The sequence below is a fragment of the Equus asinus genome, chromosome X (assembly GCF_041296235.1).
Source record: "Equus asinus isolate D_3611 breed Donkey chromosome X, EquAss-T2T_v2, whole genome shotgun sequence".
Classification (NCBI taxonomy): domain Eukaryota; kingdom Metazoa; phylum Chordata; class Mammalia; order Perissodactyla; family Equidae; genus Equus; species Equus asinus.
This window is the reverse complement of record NC_091820.1, coordinates 65,871,165-65,892,446: the sequence shown is the minus strand read 5'-3', so window position 1 is coordinate 65,892,446 and position 21,282 is coordinate 65,871,165.

Sequence of the window (21,282 nt, the reverse complement as noted above, 5' to 3'; positions counted from 1 at the left end):
CCACTGGGGCTGACCCTCCCTTTGGTTTTGAAAGTGAATAAGCTTCAGGTTTTTTCAATTTATGTTGTGGATTTATTTTTGAGTTTTAAATTGGGTTGTGATCTGCTAAATCAGTCAAGAAAATGTAAGTTGCCATCTCCAGTTTCCTCCTTTGCACCGTGAAAAATAAGCTGATGAGAACACAATTCTCATCTGGATTTCTCACTTTGACTTTACAGCTCTTATTCGGAAATCACATTTTCTTTTAGGATTTCTCTGTATTTGGATAAACTAATGATGCCAAGTAATCTGATGATTAAAAGACAGAATGTAAGCTTAATCAGTTGTCTATTTCAAAAATAAATACTTCAGTTAAAACGGCATCTTTGGATCAAACCTATGAGAACATTGATACTCTTGATTTGGTATATAATTTTATTAACCTGTTTTTTCTTTATAAAAATCAACAACTGAGTATAAATTTATGATAAAAGGAATGTGGAAAAGTCTCCATTCGAAGTGTCTCATTTTTTGTCTTTGTACAAAAAAAGGTTCTTTCCCATTCAATTTTGCTTATTTGAAATTTAATGTAAAATTCACATAATTTTGTAGAAGATAAAATATTAGTTTTTTCGTTGTATCAATTAAAAAATAAAAATAGGATTATCAATAGAGAACAAGATAGACTCAACTGTATTCTGGAGAAAAACTCAAGCAGTTCTTACAGAAGCCCATTTTCGAGGATCACGTAATTGGATTTTCCCCTCTTTCATTCACACCCCCTGCTCCAGGTACCCTTCAATATGAGTTCGCCTCCTGTAATAGTCTATGGGTCTAACCAGAGTAGGGAATGAAAAGAAATAAAGGTGCTTACACACATGCATTAACTATTTTAGACCTTGAGATCACCAAGAGAGCACTAAGAAGTCCTTTTGATTTTACTCTTCTCTTTATCCTCTTCAAAAGACCAGATTTTTTCTCACAAAAGCGTCTTGTTCTGTTTCCTCTAGGCACTGCTTTTCAGATATTTCAACCATTGCCATTGTCTCCCTGTGAGTCGGTTATTATTGAGCAGAACATAATGAAGCTAGGATTTCTATGTCTACTTCCTTCCGAGGAGGCCTAATCACTTGCCTCACCTCTCAGTGAATATCCCTGTGAGAGAAGTATGATTACACTCAGTCTGCTGATAGAGAAAAGGAGGCACAGAGAAGTGGCTACTGATAGGGTTAAGAATATGACCCTAGGCTCCTAATCCCTTAGCCTGGGTCTTTTTGTTAAACTACTTTGCCAAGTGACAGAATTCCTGGAATTTGTTTTTCCTTGCGTTAATTGTAAACTTTCCTGCTAAAACAAAATTCATCATCAGTTCTATGCATCTACGGAGGCATTGAATTTTATTTGTTATTAAGTGACAATATTTTCCTCGTCTTTCAAGGCAAACAACTTCAAAGAGATTTTGTTTCAATCCTCTCCGTGGCCAGCCAGCATTCCCCTCCTTTCCTGCTCCAGTCTCACCACGCTGCAGTACCAAGCACTGAAACTGATTGATTTTTCTTTCTCATTGTTTTCACACTAACAGCATTATTGCAATTCGGGTGCCTCACATTGCAATAGCCTCCTAAGTGGCCTCTTTGCTCTAGACTCCTTCCTATTCTAATGCAGCATTACAGACGCGGCCAGAAATTGTATCTTTCTAGGGCATCATTTTGATCATATCCTTCATTTAAAAGCCTTCAATCTCCTCTTCACTTACAAAATAAAATCCAAATTTCTCATCTGGTATTCATAGCCTACTCTTATAACACTGAGCTTGCACCACCACTCCTTGTCACATGTGACTGCTGTAGATATTTGTAAAAGCATTTAGCATTTTTGGTTTCTCAAGGTCAGAGCCTATGCTGTCTTCAAGTTTACATTTCACACAGCACCAAACAGAGTGATGTGTACATCAAAGATGTACAAGAAATATTTTAGAATGAATATATGGAAAAATAAAGATTTTTACTTCCACTTACTATCTACCTCACTATTCTTAAAAGTTTGAATCAGAATGGTAAATTTTAAAAGGTTCAAGTGGTGCATATATAAAGAAACAAAATAACTATATGATAATATCAGATTCACAATTTAAAAAATAACTTTTGTTCCTCTTACTAATTAATATATTGTAGAAAATGCAGGAAATTCAGATAAGTACCATCTACAAAGAAGTACATAAAGGTACCCAACGTTAGCATTTTGGTGTCTAACCTTCTAAATTCTTTTTTTTTCTTCTACTAGTAGGCAGTAACTTTAAGAGAAAAAAGCTCAGAAAGCTCTCTTTTATTCTCAGTGGGATAAATTGTCTCTGTGGATTTACTATTTGGTTATTTTTAGTAGAGTGGAGGGTCTCTGACTTTGCAACTAGAAATATAATGAATATATTCTTATGCTCTTATATATAATTCTCTCTACTACTTTTCATGTCAATAAAATAAATTAGATCTCCAGAGAAGAAAGGACAAAAAGTGTGTTTCTCCTTACTATTTGTTCAGCAGAAAATATTTAAACATGAAATCTTTCCTCACCCCAATCCCCCATAGGAAAGGGAAAAACAATCTAAAGTTTTATATAAAGATTGACTTTGGCAGGTTTCTCAGGGTTGCTTCAAATGGACAGTAGCATTTGTATTATCTTATTATTCCCTTTTTAAAAAGAAGGAAGTTAGATTTTTCATGTGGGTACAGATTGACAACTCTTACTCAAATAAAAGAAACAGAATTTATTGTTTCAAATGTTTCTTTAGTGTTGCTTTAGTTGAGCTTTCTTCTTTGACTTGGTCTCATTAAGTAAGAAATTAGTGCAACATTTTCTACCCCCAAGCAAGAAGGAACGTTTTCCCTCCTCAGTTGTTTTCCCAGCATACTTGTCAGACAACTGCCGTACAGGGGAAAGGGCACTTGGCTTGGAATTAAGTTGTTCCTCCGCCTCTGGCTATATGAAGAAATTCCTTGTCTTCCTTATTTCCTGTTTCAGATATACAGTAAACTTTCTTCTCATTCCAAACCTCGAAATAAAAAGTTAGCATTAATTTACTCCTTTTAATAAACATCCCCTTATTTGTACCAGATTGAACTTCACATTAGTATTAAGTTCGTTTGAGTCTATAAATAATAATTTTCTTGGTAAAATGAGCAGCAGTCCAGGTCAATGGCACAGTTGTAATTCGAAGGTTATCCCTGCCACAGGTAAACGAAAAGAACACTATGGTTTATAATATTAGCATATCTCCTACTACCAAATTATAGGTTTGTCTTCAGTGAGGAGGTACTCATTATAGTTATTGAAAACTGTTAAAATACACTTACTTTTTGTCAAAGGATTTGAATCAGATGTGTGACATAAAAGGAAGCATTTATTCAATGCAATGTTATGAAGGCTCATTTGCAAATACTCTATGTGTTGGGAGGTCTGTCCTTCAGATTTCAAGGCTGTCTTTTTTCCACTTGAATAATAAGGAAAGCAATATTGCTGTAAAAAGAGACAAGGGATGAATGGAAAGAAAGTTTCTGTGTTATAGTTCAACTATGAGAAGTTAATTTTTTTCATACATGAGGAAATTGTTGTATTGAATATTGTTTTAAAGAAATATTTCTTCTCTTAACTTGGCATGGAACTTGGATGACATCTTATTGTATTGAGATATAGGCTTTAATGGTATTTCTTTTAAATGCTCCATGCTCAGTGAAGCCTTCCTCTAAAATCTCACATTACATCAACAATTAAAAACAAATTTATCTCCCCTCAACTACCATCCCTCCCTGAAACTTTTTTAAAACATTGCAAGTTTAAACTTACGATAGAGTCAAGATTTGTATTTAAATCAAACCAAGAAGAACTGAGAAAATGTTCTCACAATCTGGACACTTCTTGGACCACATTGTGTAAGGGATTGGGAACAAACACACACGGTATATTGCATGTTACATAAGCATATTCATACTTGATGAGCACACATATGGCTGACTGAATTAAATCCGTCTTCCCTGCAGTCTAACTCTAAAATTCTTTTAAAACTGACCTTACAATGCAATAATGTCTCTGCTTCCGTCTTATTGGGTGACCTTGTAGGCCTGTAACTATAACAGATAATAGTATGTGGCTAATTTCGTTGAAGGCTTTTGAGACACAGACCAAATGTTAAGGTTCCGTTTCCTGATATTTTGAGAAAAAGGGTATAGGTTTCAAATTCCTATTTTCATGGAAACTAGCATGCATGCTGGGGGAAAGAAGCTTTGAAGTTATCAGAAAGTTTTTTTAATCTAAATGATCTGCAGCAAAGTAGAACTGTTAGCATTACCCAGAGTACTTAGCTGCTCTGTTGCCCTTGTGGGTCAAACTTCAGTGTAAATAACTTTATCCAGAAGCAACTATTTGGATGTGCCCCACATCTGTCAGTGAAGCATTTGGATCCAATCTAAACACAAGCCTGAAACAGGGTAGCTGCACCACACATGAAACTTACCAAATTCCCCTATTTTAAAAGCTCAGTTTTTGTTTTGAAATACATATGCGAAGGGAAAAAGCAGACAATCATTTCAGTCTCTGTGTTGTTTTTCTTCTCTTTGATCTGCCAAATGACCAGAGATACTCAAGTGTCTCTTATCTGCATAGGTGAAAGCCAAGTAATTATATAGTAAAGTGAACTACATGGTAGGATCCTCTCTGTCTCTCTGTCTCTCTCACATTCATGCACACATCAGAAATACAAACCAGTCTTATAGGTCACACATCTTGTGGTGACAATTGTTTTAGAGGGGAGGAGGATTGGGAGTTAAACTAACTACATAATTTTCAAAACCTGAAAGTATAACAGCCTAATTCTTTTCACTTTATTATTTTTGTTAAGTAATCAGGTTGTCTATATGCTACTTTCAAAATCTTACACTTCTCTTCTCTCTGGTTCCCTGTTTTAATTGACATAGAGGAGTGTGCTGTTTTGAAATGGCATTGCAGAAGCCTCTGCAAAGCTGATGTACATTTTTAAATTACAGATAAAAACCCATTTCTGATGATAATAATGCCCTACTTGAGAGATATTTTTTAAATTCAAATACGCAGTTTTATGAGAAATAGACAAACAAGTATATGAAAGCTGATAGTCAGAATTCATGTTTCCCTACACCTCCCACTTACCTACTAAAATATATGTTATAGGGTTGAGAAGTTCATCTCAATCTTGCAACCCACAGCCCTTTTTTTCTTTTATTTATTTATTTACTTTTATTGAGGTAACAGTGGTTTATAATATTATATAAATTTCAGGTGTATTTCATATTTTGATTTCTGTGTAGTCTATATCATGTTCACCACACAGACTAATTACTATCCATCATTGTACACGTGTGCCCTATTACCCCTTTTGCCCTCCATGGCCCATGGCCCTTTAAAGTGAGAACTGATACTCAGAATGACGGCCCTGAGTTCTTCCATGGGCTCAAAAATAGTTATTTTAATAAGTAGCTACTACTTATTAAGCCCATAAGATGTTTTTTGTGAATCTGCTAATCTCTTTATTTGCATTATGCAATTTAATATACCTGTAAGTAAATGTAAAGTATCTGACCAAGTAAGCAGCAGAGCCAGCATTTGTTCTTAGGAATGTCTGACTTTAAATACTGACTCTTAAACACCACTCTATAGTGATATAGGTAGATAATGCATCCTATGATATACTAGGTATATGAGGTTTACACACCAGGCTAAGCATTTTAATATGAAGATGAGATAATACTTGAAAAACCTTGAACATAGCGCCTGGCACATTGTAAGCATTCCCTAAATGTTAAAAATCTTACTACCAAATTTCATAAGTAAATAACAGCCCCCTTTAAAAAAAAGTTAGCAGTCTAATAGGGGCAGAAGACAAATAAGCAAAACTTTACGTAATAGAGAATTTAAATCAATAGTTCAAGATAACAATAGAGACATAATAAGGTAGTACATAGCTCATTATACAGGCAACACTTCTCTAAACAAGAGAGTATTTTAAAGTAAAATAATTCAAAAATATTCAAGGGATAAGTGAAATTTGAGATTATCTTGAGTGATGGGTAGAATTTGCATAGGGAAGAGGAGAGGAGATTCCAGGTGGATGGAATTGCATGAGCAAAGGGAGGGTGGCTGAGTTGTTAAAAATGTTGTCATGATCATTACATTTTTAGAATTTTGTACTCTGTCAAAATTGGTAATTCATTTACAGCAGATATAGTAACCATTGACTGAATACACTCTTCAGTTAATTTAAGAGATCGAGTGGTATAATAAAGGAACATGAGCATTGGGGTCAGAAGAATTTTCCCTAGGTGTTTTGTATAAGCAATGTAACATTCTATTTAGAATCCAAGAAAGTTGGACTTACATTTGTCCGGAGGTGGCTGCTTCTCATCACCAAGTTCAGAATTCACACAGATAAATGATGATCACACATCTTGAAAAGCTAATAGTCTACTGGGCTACAAGTATGTATGCTTGATGTGTATATGACGCATATATTAAGCTGAAGAGAGAAGGAGGGGCATAGCAGATAAACTGAAATAATTGACCACCTTTCTTTTGTTTCTAACAAAGATTATGGAAGCTATTGCAAAAGTAGGAAGGATCAAAGAACATGCATCAGAGAAGCGGCCATTTAGCCTTATCTTCAAACACAAGCATGGCATGTGAGTTTATAAGTGCAATTATCTGTACAGTTAATGCCTTCAGAAACAAACTTTTCTTATATGTCAGTTGCTTTTGAAAATAATTGCAGTGCTGTTAGATCTTTCAGGTGAATTAACGTAGGGATTCTAGTCTTTAAAGAAAATCATAATCAATAGGGCGTCATAAACCTCCTCTTTCACACCTGGAACTCAACTGTAGCAATTCTTTTATCCTCAGTCCCAGGGTATGCTGTACACTTGCTGCTGAGAATGTCAGCATGATGGGATCTTAAACATTCCAGTACATTTTCATCATTACTACCAGGTGTGGGTCTCACCTAAATGAATATTCCTATAAGCAGTGAAGCAGCTTTGAGGTCACAAAGTTGATTACCCAGGTGAATTTCCAGCTCCCTTTATTACAGAGCATCTGCACTTTATCTCCTAAAGTAGTGGTTGGGCTGTATTTTCTAATCCAACTGGGATTGGCCAGGTTTCCTCTTTTAAAGTAATCAATTAATTTTTTCAAAGTAATTGATATTAAAATAAATCAAAATAATGAAAAGGTTTGCGTATTTATTTTTTGGCTTAGTAGTTCCTATTTATTTACTTTTTTATGTATAATGCAATTTCTACAGTTAAAGAATGTTACAGTAACCGAATTATGGTGTTGTGATTGACACAACATGGCTGGGGAAACATTGGACTGTGGTTTCTGGACTTGTGAGATGTACTGGACTCATTTCCAAACGACAACTAAACTGTTTAGCTGTGAGAGGAACTAAAAAATAAACTAGTTACAATGCAGTTAAGCCTAAAATAACCACATAATCCAAACGCAGCTCCTAACTTTATACGGTGGTTTTTTTCCCGAATTCACTAGAACAAAGAACTGTGCATACAACTAAGGCAAATGAATAAAATCAAATTAAATAACTGCAATTATCCAAGTATATTAAATGCCTTTAGTTTTATTTACCTATTTACTTTTTGTTTACTACATTTGGCCAGTGGTAGTGACTTAAGACGTCATAAAAGTCCATCTGGGTTTCTGTGGTGGAACTAACAATAACAATACACAAACGACCCCCCTCTGACTTGTTTCTTTAGGAGCCCAGCTTGGGCATGTTTACCCTCAGTTGGTATATACTGACTGCAGACTTTATAATTTTGAACATGTTGGATACTTATAATATGGATTTTCACAAAGGCCTCTCATTTGACCATACTTGAATTTTGTGAATTAAAACAATGTCAAACAGTTTTTATAGTTGCCAAAAAAAGAAGGACTTCCATTCTTGGTCCTTAAGCCAAATGTTAGTGAAGTTTACCATTCTTTATATTAAAATAACAAAATTTTTAGATGCTAGCAGAGAGAACAATCATGTGAGAGTAAAAGAGACTTTTACGAAGACAATTTTTTTTCTTAAAAATATGGTCAGTATGAATCAGTAGGTTATAAAAACATGCTAACCTAAATCCTAAAAATGTTTCAATCAACTGTATTTATTTCTAGGAATATAATTATTACTCCCGAATTTATTTCTCAACTATTTCTTCTAGCAGCAGACTAAAATGAAGTGAAATAAAAATGTTCTAGCTTGTGTAAACTTGTAATGTTGCTGATTTAAAAGATAAACATCATCACAATACATGATTTAAACATACTTGAAATACCACTAATCAAGTCCATATCAACTTAACATAAAACGTGTGCTACAACTATCCTATCTTTGAAATAGTATTTATTTAGAAGGCTGCTTTCTTCAAACTCCCCATGCTGAAACTTCTTGTCAGGATTTTTCTTTGATTTTTGAAAATTTCATTACAATAAACATTGCTTTATGATTTAAATATATAAACAGCAAACTGATTTTTCCTAGAATGTCAATAAAAACAGCACCTGCCTCCCCCTACTCCAATAATATGTAAAATATGTTTACTCCAAATGCACGGAATATCTATATCTATATATTTCTAAATATATATACATTATAATATAATTCACATATATAAATATATGTAAGCTGTATATATGTTTGAATATATTGTTTTTTTAAAGAATAAGAAATGTAGTCCACAATGCAGAAGACCCTTTCCTTATATTTTTTACATGCGTTTTTTAATTTAAACCCGCTGAATTGGAAATTGCATATGTAAGCTATTCACACAGGCAAGAAAGCATTCTGTGTCCAATTAGCACAAGAAATTCGGTAGTGAAAGGCTTTTGGTATTCTACAATTTGGTTAACATTGTGAAGAGGCTGAGTTTGGGGAAGGGTAGGAAATAGCGATGAAAAGGATATTCTTTTTTAATTAACTCATTGAAAATCTGCTTCAAATTCCAGACAGAAGCACAAAGTGAATGTGGATTCCTCATAGTATTAGGCCAATGATAAAACTTAAAAAACATCTCGAAGAATCTTGACAAAGTGAAGTAATATTTCATTTACTTCAGGCGGATTTCTCCATTTGTACTTAATGCTACTTCCAGCAGGCTCTATTTAGAAAGACTACAAGAAAAACTACAAAAACAAATCATATATGAAAATTCAATTAGATGTTGACTATTCACATTACAAAGAAGATTGTTCAATAGTCTAAAGATCCCTGCATCTCAATACACACACATACACACGCACAGCACATTTGTGCATGCATTTGCTTATCTGCCGAGACTTGGAGCCTGAGAAACTTAGAGGGAAAATATTAGGAGCAACTATCTGTTGAAGACCTGTCAGCTGGAATGATAAAGCAGCTCTGAAATTATAATGTGAGTTGATAGGAAAATGGGATTTGATTTAATAAAATAACACCTTGACTTGTATCATACTTTTCTCCTTTTTTAAGGCACTTGAACAGAGGACTCATAACAGCTCTCTATGAGGTTGGTTGTAATTGTAAATTCTTAAAACGTCAGAACTGAAAGTGTCCTGTGTTTTTATCTTGTCATCTCTTCATATTAAAGAAAAAGAAACCAAGGTTCAGAGGTTGGGTGGAAAATCTTAGGCTAAAGGAGTATAACGGAAAAAGCACTGATTGTAACCAGAAAATGGTGAATTTGAGATTCAGCTCTGCCACTCTTGAACTGTGCAAACTTCCTTGAGAAAATAATTTAACTTCCTTGAGTCTCAGTTTTCTTACCTGTAAAATATGGAACACGGTAGCTAATTTTCTGACTTGTGTAGATTCAGGGAAATTATGTTTGCAAAGCACCTAGCACAGTATCTGGCACATAGGAGGTACTCAACTAAAGATAGCTCTATTCCTGCAGGGCAGTATACAATGGACACACACACATATGTCTTCAGGAATATAGTTATTAATAGAAGTAAGTTATACCAGTGCACAGAGAAGGGAGAGCCTTGGTAAACTTTAAAAAAAAAAAGTTTGCAGCCTTTGATAATAAAACTGAGCTTAGGTTCTGCTGGTTGCCATACATTTCAGCATAAGCACCTAGAATAGGCTCAGAATTGAAACAGAAATAATCTTATTGCTATGCATTTGCCTAGGTGATAGGATTTTGGAGGTGGGGGATGCCCCTTTTTCTACCCTACTTGTATTGAAATCCCTTTATTTACTCTTCAGGCTTAGCATGTCCATTAAAATATAATTATGATTCTTCCTGATTACAACAACAATATAATTTATTACAGATCCGTGGAAGAATATAAACAAGAAAATAAACTTAGCTAACCTACCACCCAGAATAAATTAATGCAAATATTTTGGTATATTTCCTTAGTCTTTTATTTTCCACGAGTGTGTCTATGTATTAGGATTGTAATATACAGAGAGAGAGTTTTATCAGGACCTTTCCAATCTTAGTTTGTGAGAATTTCTCCATGCCATTAAATATTCTTTGAAAACGTAATTTGTGATAGATGCATACTATTTCCTTGATATGGACATTCCACTAATTATTTTAAATACATCTGTTTATTACAAACTCAGTTTAATTGAGCTTAATGCAACTATCAACATAGTTTTACTTTTCTGCCAAGGCAACTCTGTCCCTAGTGCTTATAGCCTCTTCTGGGGAGGTAGAGTCCTGATAACCTAGGCAGATGACAAACAATATATTGATAGGTAGAGCATATTAAAATAATTATAAATTTGTAGCCTTTAGGTAGGGCATACTCACTTATGTTCTATCACAATCCCACAACTCCACAACTCCCTATCATTTTATTACTGGTTAGCTTACCTGACATGCCTGGCCCTGAGGTGATTTGTTTATGACTTCAGATAAAGCTATCAGATTGATTAAACTTGTAATTATTTATTTCATTAACTTTCTCCTCTAATAGCCTGTGAAGTCTTTAAAGACAGGGACCACAGTTAAATTCATCTTTGTATGTTATTTAATGCCTTTAACCAGGACTGAATCCCAGGAATGATAGAAAAAGTCCTGATGTTCTTCATTAGCCTGGAGACACAGTAGTTCCTAATTGGCATTTTGTCTGACTTGGGGCCACAGACCTTTTTAAACTGATTTGTAATGTTCTTGCCTGCATTCCACTGAGCTAAGTCAGTCAAACAACATGGATTCATGCACTCCTACCACATATCCTGTCCTGAATTTACTGGTGGGGAGAACTTAAACACAGGAAGGTCACAATGTTACAAAATAAGAACAGATAGGAAAGGCTTCCAGTGATAAAAGTTCAAGCATTTAGGGGTAAATAGTGCTTTCCTGTTCTATCTCCAATCAGGCCAGATAGGTAAGCATCAAATGAGTTTATGTACAAAAGTGAACCTTATCAAGAGCAAAGTGATTCCTCTAAATCTGGAAGGTGGAACTCAACCTCTTTCTGACACGTGTGAACCTTCACCCTTTCTATAGTCCTGTTTTAGCCAGTACTTATACAGGAGAAAGTGTAGCCCTAAAACTAAGAACAATAATCACCCATTGATAACCTTTTGGAACAGGATTGGTGGAGAAGGTGTGGATGTGGCCATAACATAGATATTCCTGAGTCCATCCCTTTCCCTATAGATTGCCAGTGAGACCAGTTGTACTTAGGCCTGGTGGGAAAGCACATATGACCAGATTTTACTTAAGGCATTGCCTGCACTGATTTTGTCACACTAGCTTTCTTCTGAGTTCTCTATAATAGAGGAAATTCTTTAGAGATATCTGGAAACCCCATTCTATTAGATTCCTCTATAGCACTCAACCTGCATCACTAAATTAGTACATGCCCCCACCCTAGGGTCTCTGTAAGATCTATTGAAACTATGCATAAGGAGAAGCATTATTAAATGTAGAACTCCATGAGAGTAGAAGTGAAAATTATCTTTCCATATGCACTGCTCTAGTCTCCCTAGATGTGACGTTCAAGAGCAACAACTCTATCTTATCTTTCTGGTGTTCTCTCCATCACTAAAACCAGGACAAGGTATGCAATAGGAATGCAGTGAATTCATGTTGACTGATAGATTTAGCTCAGTGGAATGGAAGCAAGAAGATTATAAATCAGTTTAGAGAGGTCTGTGGCTCCAAGTCAGACAAAACGCCAATTTGTAACTAGGGGTCTTCGGGCTGATGACAAACATCAGGATCTTTCTATCATTCTTGGGATTCAGTGCTTGTTAGAGGCATTAAATAACATACTGAATCCCAGTGCGACTTCATGAATTCTCCTCAAATTTTAATTATTCTGCTATCCCTGGCCCCATTTTTAATGACCCAAGCATTATCAGAAGTGCGCATTTCTGCATGATAGAAGACACTCTGTCTACTGTCTCACCAAAAGCAAAATTAAAGTAGGTCGTTAATCCACAATCTCCTCTTCTTTCTACACCTACACATCCATGCAGGGAGGCTAATCAGAGCTCAGAAGGGCCAAGGGGTAGTGCAGTTAAGCAGTGGGAAGCAAGTCTCTGACATTTCATCCAAATTAGAGCTCCAGAGGGTGTGGCTCTGAAGGGAGCTGCTAGAGGCACAGCTGATGTCAACACCTTCTTGAAGAGTATCTCATTACAGCTCCGCAGTCCAAGTGAATGAATAAATCCATTTCCCATGGTGGGGGGCAGTGGGAAATCTCATCAATGAACTTGGAGGTGGTAAGGAAGGGAGGGTCTTTAGGAAGTTCCATAAAAAAGTGTATTTAGTCATGATCTAACTGAGATGATCTCCAAGACAACCCCTGGAATATGCTTTCTAGGGCTATTGGTACAATTTTAAGAAGTCTTTGAAGGGATTCTGACTGATCCTTCAGTCTCAAGTTAACACTATTTATTACAAGCTCTAAGATTGCAATATTTGAGACTTTCCTTTGGGTTTTATGGTACCACAAGTCAAGGCCAAGCAGATGAAATCTAAACTTTAGACTCATTTTACTTTGCCTGACCAGTGCTTTTAGACAAATGAATTGAATGCTATTTGGTGAGATATCCATTCTCCAGTTTCCTACACCACTGCTCTTATCTCACACTCCAAAATTTTCATGCAATTATGATACCTCCTTGGCCCCTGAAGAAAATCTCTCAGGTCGCTTCTATGTCTGAAAGACCCATAACCTCCAGTCTCAAGGAGTTGGTCTCAGCATAGCCTCCTAATATAATGCTAATACATGAAGTTGTATTCATTTAACCCCTTTTATAGGAATTTCTGCCATTATGCTGAAGACAAGATGAAGTGGAAATTCTGCAGGAGTAAGAGGTGGTATATACATATATTGTTGATATGAGATAAAGAAAAAGTGGGAAATATAATGTGCCTTGGTACAGACGCATTTCTACTTGGCATATTTTACCATATGATTTTTCCTAATGGAGAGTTGAGGGTGAGTGGACCCCAGGAATCCAGTTGTAAGCTTTCTAGTCTATTGTTTGAAAAAAAAATCAATGTCAGTCTATTGCTCACAGAACTTAAGTAAGTGGTTTAGGTGACTTGTCAGCCTACGGTCAATTTATCCTCAAGTGCTCTAGATTCTGGAGATACAAGAGTAGTCACTATCGACAAAAATTACCAAAAGTCTTCTGTGTAACTCAGATAAACATAGGCTGAGGATCCTTGTCTCACAATCAAGGAGCAAAGCAACCTCAACTCTGAGGAAGCTAAAGAGATTCCCATGGAGACTTCCCTGTCTGCTGTGGCAGCCACTTTATGTACCAGGCAGTTTCATTCTCATATGAGAAATGATAAACTATAAGGTCTTCAAGGGACCCTGAAGCACAACTAAGTACACAAAGGCATGCACAAGTGCCTTTATATGAATGGAAACAATTCACATGAAATTAGAAAATAGATGCCCCTCTGGTTCTCACCCTGCTCTCTTTCCTTGCTCTTCTTCACTATTCAGGCTATGATGATAATCAAATATATATAATATTAGAGGTAGTAGCTAATATTTTCTCAGCTCTTATTATTTGTTAAGCATAATGCTTTACCCATTTAATAATCTTTTGCCATAAGTGTCATTTCTATTATCCCTATTTTCCAGATGCAAAAACCAATTTCTGAGAGGTTAAATAAATTGTCAAGGTTATTTTCTTAAGTAGCACAGCCAGGAATTGAACCCAGATCTGTCTTACACCAAAGCTTCTTGGGCTCTAACCTGCTGCTTTGGACTGCTTCTTGTAATGCTGCAGCCAGCTAGACAAAGAATCTGTTCTACAGATTTTCATTCCAGCACAGCACTAGGCACTAACTATGGTGGTTCTAACAGAGGACGGGCATTTTCAATACCTTTGAGTTTGAAAGATCCTCAGAAATTGAACCTTCTATCCAATGAAGACATTCTATAGAAGTTCTAGTAGATGATCACTAAGCCTCTGCTTGACATACCTATGCAATGAGGAGGTTATTACTTATTATTATCTCCTTGTTAGCCAAGAGCTGATATGAGTTTTCCCTTGGCAGTCCTGAAAATATTTTTAGGAAGTTATCCCACTCTCCCCAAGTTTTCTATCCTTCATTCTGAGCATTTTCAAATTCTTTTGCCACTTCTCATATTTTCAGATATTTATTCATTCACTCATTCAAAGATCTATTGAGCACCTGTTATGTGCCAAGTACTATAGAGGTACAGTGATGTACAAAGTGGATTCCTTTTTTTTCCACAGAACTAATTATACTGAGTCATGAAAACAAGTAAAGAAATTCCAATTTATCATTCTGATTATTTTTCTTTAAATGAGTCACAAAAGTGTGATCCATAAGGACAAAGTTTAATGCAAATGACCATTTCAAGTACCAGAGGAAGAGCAAATTGGGGATAATACAACCATGCTAGTGGTTGTATATTTCCTACTCTATGCACATGTTATATCTTTTCTGGGTAAAAAGATTTTAATCACTCTTAAGGTATTTCCATCAGTTAGCTATTACTGCATAACAAACAATCTCAAAACTCAATGGTTTAAGCAAACATTATTATTTTTTAATAACACTCTAAGTGATTTTAATATTCAACTAGGGTTGAGAACTACTAGAAAGTCTAGCTGACCCATTTCTTTTAAGCATCAGTTATATTGAGATTTATTGTTGTTTCTTGCCAATCCTCCTGCCTAAATAGGCCCAACCTGGAGTGATGGAAAGTTGTGGTCCTAGCTAGATAAACTAAGTGCTTACCTCTCTGGAATAGACAACCAAAGTTTGCTTTCTACTTGTCAAACTCTTACATTTTCTTCCATGTAACTCCTCAGATTTATAGTCTATAAAGTAAGTGCCATATATTATCCAATTTAATCTTCACAGCAGCTCTGTACGAGATGGGCATCATTGTTCTCATATTATTTCCATGAAGAAATTGAGGTTAAGGGAGGCAAAGAAACTTGCATAGAGTCACAAAACTAGTAAATGAGAGATTTGTGATTTAAACCCAGGAAAGGAGAAGGGCCATCAACATGTGGATCGTAAAATGCATGCTTTTATTCATTCATCCCTAGATAGCCACAGCAGATTGTATGCAAACTTAAACTAAGGGGATGCCAGTGTAGATTATTTTAGAATACACCAGGACAGCTCCCTATTGTGAAATATTTCCCTTATTCATTTGTTCTGAAACTTGGAATCCACACCACTAGAGATTAATAGAATTTTAGAACCATATAGCTTAAGGAACAGCAGTTTTTTTAGCATTCACTGGTTTATCCCTATGAGTTGCAAGAAACATGATAAGCATTTTTTTACTGATAATGATTTATTGTTAAATGTTATGATTAATATATTGAATGAATAGTAGTTAGCATACCAAATGAAATTATTACTTTTTAAACATCAGAACAGACTCAAGGCTTTCCCTATAGAAATGCCACTCTCATTTGCATTTCTATATTTTTCTTGGGTCACAAATCAGCATTTTAGTGACACTCAAATATATGTATGCTAGTAAACATTATCAACCATGAATTTGGTGGCAAAAAAACAATGCTTTTAAGATTTTCTGGTCTAGCGATTCTTGTCTGGGAAGATATGTGTGTAGCAGGAAGAAAATCCCAGGGATGGGGGTGTTTCAGATTACCTGTATTATTTTTGCAAACTATCTCCTCTCACATTGTTATAAACTCCTCGTCTCATTGAGGCATGACAACCTCCTCTGACAATAACCCATCTGGTTCAATTTACACATGGGGGTGGGGCCTTATCCAAAGCCATAAAGCAATTTAGTGGCAAAGACAACACAACTCAGATCCCCTCCAGGATTCTTTTTGCAATACCAACTGTTCTATTAAAACACAAATTACCCTAAGAGGATAACATCACATTTCATACATCAGAGTTAAAATCAATTTGAATGAATTACTTTAGATACAGAAAAAGGACAGAGAGAAACTTTCCCTATGTGAGGCTTTGCTTAGGAAAAGTGGTTAGAAGAGATGGACAGAATGAAAAAACAAAGAAAGCTAAGAAGACAAGCTTCACATACTTCTCTATCTTGCCTAGATTCTTCTCTGCATTCAGGTGTGGATTTTGGCCTGCCACTTAATATTGTCTGGAAAGAACCACCACATCCACTCTCAGATACTCTTAAACAAGGAAGAATAGAACACATGTATAAATTTTCCATCCATCTCTATAACAAAATTGTAGATATTCATTGATATCTATGATACAAGAGCCTTAAAACTTTAAAAGGAAAGTGATTCCCTTGGTGCTTGAATATATTTCTGCTCAAAAAGATTGCAGATCTCAGAGTTAATCTCTGTTTTAGCCCAAGGAGGTGGTGACAGTTGTTATACTAACTACTTTTGTTTTTAATGAGTAAAAGTGTTAAATGAATAAATGGTCTCATTAAAATGCATACAAATGGTAGTGCATATTTACTGCTGCCCTGAGCTAGAGAAGTTTTTGCACCTTTCTTTTTAAATGTCTTTATGGTTATGACTTCATTATATTTAAATGCATGGGTTGCTCTTTCCTATTTATGAATTGGACTTGGTAAGCCTTCTTTGGGCTGCATATGTCTAGAAGGAGATGTCTGACTGGCACATGGAGGGGGACTATCAAAATCCATATATAATTAAAACAGAAACACTCCTAAAAACTGCTTCATTGTATCCAGCTTGGCAAATTGCCTGAAGAATGTCTTTTCATGTGGTTACTGTTTAATAAGTACAGTGTCTTACAGAAAGGTAAACACACAATCACTTTGCAAAGTAGTAAGCTAAATGCATCATACTTTTACTATATCCAAAATAGGTTTTTAAATTATTTCCTAGATTTGAAGATGATGTCATCTTCCTATAGAGGTAACCTGAGGTTCTGATGTAGAAATGTGAGTGAGTGGTCACTTCAAGGATTATTCTTTCGCCTTGAGTAGTTTTTAAGATCATCTGCTTTGGAGTTTTCCATTTGTTTCCCTCTCTTCTTTTTGTGCCTCCCATGTGCCCCATCCCCATCTTATATCTAGCATATTGTTGAGTATTTTGTAGATACTCAGTAAAAGCTTTCTGGCTGAGGAGAGGAAGGAAGAAAAGAAGAAAGGTAGGAAGGTAAGAAGGGAGGAAAGAAGGAAGATCGGAAGAGAAAAAGAGAAGGGTGAAGGAGCAAAAATCCCTTCTCTATTATGTTTATAAAATCTTTATTAGCTGTTCATATATATAATAACTATGTAGCAATTTGGGGAAAGTTTTAATATACAGAATTTACATTTAAAAAGGAAGACCAAAAATTGAAGTTACAGTGTGATTACAACCACTTTTATTGTTGTATGATATGCTGATAAATAATAAACTTCATTTACAACATTCTTTAGTTAATTTGATTTAGTTAATTTAGTTAATTTTAAGAGGGATTATAAAATTTAAAATATATACAGTTGTTCATTATTAAAGTTTTTTAGCTTCTCATTTTAAAATAATTTCAGAATTACAAAAATGTTCAAAATATTGCAAACACATACATACACTTTTCACCTGGATTCACCAAATTTTGTTAATATTTTACTGTGTTTGCTTTATCCTCTCTCCATGTATGTCTGTATGTATATGCACACATATACATATTTATTTTTTCTGATCTATTTGAGAGTAAATTGTAGACATGATGTTCCTTTAACTTTAAATATATTTCACAGAGCTACCACCATATTTAAATGTGAAAAACAGAAAATCTTTACTCTAAAATCTCCAGCAAGGCAAGGGTGCCCACTCTCACCACTCCTATTCAATATAGTACTGGAAGTCCTAGCTAAAGCAATTGGGCAAGAAAAACAAATAAAAGACATCCAAATGGGAAAGAAAGAAGTAAAATTGTCTCTATTTGCAGATGAAATGATATTAAATGTAAAAAATCATAAAAAACTTCGAAGAAAAACTTTTAGAACTAATAAGTGAATTCATTCAAGTTGCAGGATACAAAATCAACTTTAAAAAATCAGTTACATTTCTTTTTTTTTCTGCTTTTTCTCCCAAAATTCCCCCAGTGCATAGCTGTATATTTAGTTATGTGTCCTTCTAGTTGTGGCATGTGGGATGCTGCCTCCACGTGGCCTGATGAGCGGTGCCATGTCCACACCCAGGATCCGAACCAGTGAAACCCTGGGCTGCCAAAGAAGAGTGCACAAACTTAACCACTTAGCCATGGGGCCGGCCTCCAGTTACATTTCTATACCTCACTAACCAACTATTTGAAAAAGAAATAGAGAAAACAATTCCATTTAAAATGACATCAAAAACAATAAAACACTTAGGAATAAATTTAACAAAGAATATGAAAGACCTGTACACTGAAAACTATAAGACATTGAGGAAAGAAGTTGAAGACACAACTAATTGGAAAATTGTCCCATGTTCATGGATCAGAAGAATTAATATTATTAAAATGCTCATACTAGCCAAAGTCATCTATAGATTCTATACAATCCCTATCAAAACTACAACAGCATTTTTCACAAAAATAGAAAAGCAATCCTAAAATTTATATGGCACCTCAGAAGGTCCTGAATACCCAAATCAATCTTGAGAAAGAAAAGCAAAGCCGGATGTATCACACTTCCTGATTTCAAACTATACTACAAAGCTATAGTCATAAAAATAGTGTGGCACTAGCATGAAAACAGACAAATAGACCATGGAAGAGAATCTCAAGCCCAGAAGTAAATTGTTACATATACACTGAACTAATATTTGACAAAAGACCCAAGCATACTCAATAAGGGAAAGAATACTCTCTTTAACAAATGGTGTGTAGAAAACTGGATATTCACATCTGAAACAATGAAATTGAGCCCTATCTCACACCACTCACAAAAATTAACTCAAAATGAATTAGACTTAAAAGAAACAGCTGAAACCATAAAATTCTTAGAAGAAAACACAGAGAAAAATCTCCTTGGCATTGGTCTTGGAAATATTTGGATATGACACCAAAAGCACAAGCAATAAAAGCAAAAATCAACAAGTGGGACTATATAAATCAAAAGCTTCTGCACAGCAAAAGAAACAAAGAACAAAATGAAGAGGCAACCTATAGAATGGGAGAAAATATTTGCAAATCATTTATCAGAAATGGGGTTAATACCCAAAATATACAAGGAACACATACAACTCAATAGCAAAAAGACTGATAATCATATTTAAAAATGGGCAAAAATCCTTACTAGACATTTCTCCAAAGAAGACATCCAAATGGCCAAGAGAAACATGAAAAGAAGCTGGGTATCACTAATAATCAGGTAGATGCAAATCAAAACCAAAATGAGATACTTCACACTTCTTATGATGACTATTATCAAAAAAGACAAGAGATAAAAGGTGCTGGCGAGGATATTGAGGAAAGAGAATCCTTGAGCACTGTTGGTGGGAATGTAAATTGGTATAGCCTCTATGGAAAACTGTATGGAGGTTCCTAAAGAAATTTAAAAAAATAGAACTACCATGTGATCCAACAATCTCACTTCTGGATATATATCTGAAGGAAATGAAATCACCATCTCAAAGAGGTATTTGTACCCCAATGTTCATTGCAGCATTACTCGCAATAGACAAGAAAGACTTGTAAACAATCTAAGTTTCCATCAATGGATGAATGGATAAAGTGTGAGAGGGGCCAGCCCCATGGCCGAGTGGTTAGGCTCGTGCACTCTGCTTGTGTGGCCCAGGGTTTCACTGGTTCGAATCCTGGGTACAGACATGGCACTGCTCGTCAAGCTTTGCTGAGGTGGCATCCCACATGCCACAACTAGAAGGACCCACATCTAAAAATACACAACTATTTACCAGGGGGCTTTGGGAGAAAAAAAAAGAAAGTGTGAGATAGCTATAGATATATAGATATAGTTATAGATAATTGGAATATTATTTAACCATAAGAAAGAGGGAAATCCTGCCATTTGTGACAACGTGGATGGACCTCAAAGGTATTACTCTAAGTGAAATCAGTCAGAGAAAGACAAATACTGTAAGATCTCACTTACAAGAGGAATTAAAAAAGCTAGATTCTTAGAAACAGACAGTAGAATTGTTTTCCTAAAACCAAAAGGATTCTCTTGCATAAGAATGATACAATTATCAAATCAGAAAATTAATATTGATATATTCTATAGTGATATAAGTAAAAGAATAAATAAATAAGTAAATGTGCTGGAAGGGAAAGTTTCTTATGGTAGAATTACAACTTATAAGTGTAGAAGAAATAAGGGAATTAGAAAATCACCATTGACAATCACTATAGTAATACTTCTTTGAGGCAAGAATCATCGATAGATGTTAAAACTATTGAGTGAAAATATGATGAGAAACAGGATATTCACGTGGTCTCAAAGTATCTCTTCATAAGACAGTTACTGACAACAAAGGTAAAAATAGTAATTACAGTGGAGAACCCCTGCAGAAATCAGTTTAACCAAGAGATGAAAGTTACGATCACCAGCAATAGGACAAGTGGATGTCGTGTGTCCTCTTCATGATTTTATAATGCACTTAGAAGGACACACCATCACGTTTGTGATATTCTTGCCAAAAATACATAAGCTGAATCTCACCGCGAGGAATCCCTAGGTGAACCCAAATTGAGGGACTCCCTCCAAAAAGCATCTCGAACTCTGTCAAAATGTCAATGTCATGAAAGACAAAGAAAGGCCAGGATTCGAGATCAAAATACATTAAAGAGACAATGACAACTAAAAGCAACACATGATCCAGGATTTTCTGTTGATAGGAAGGACATT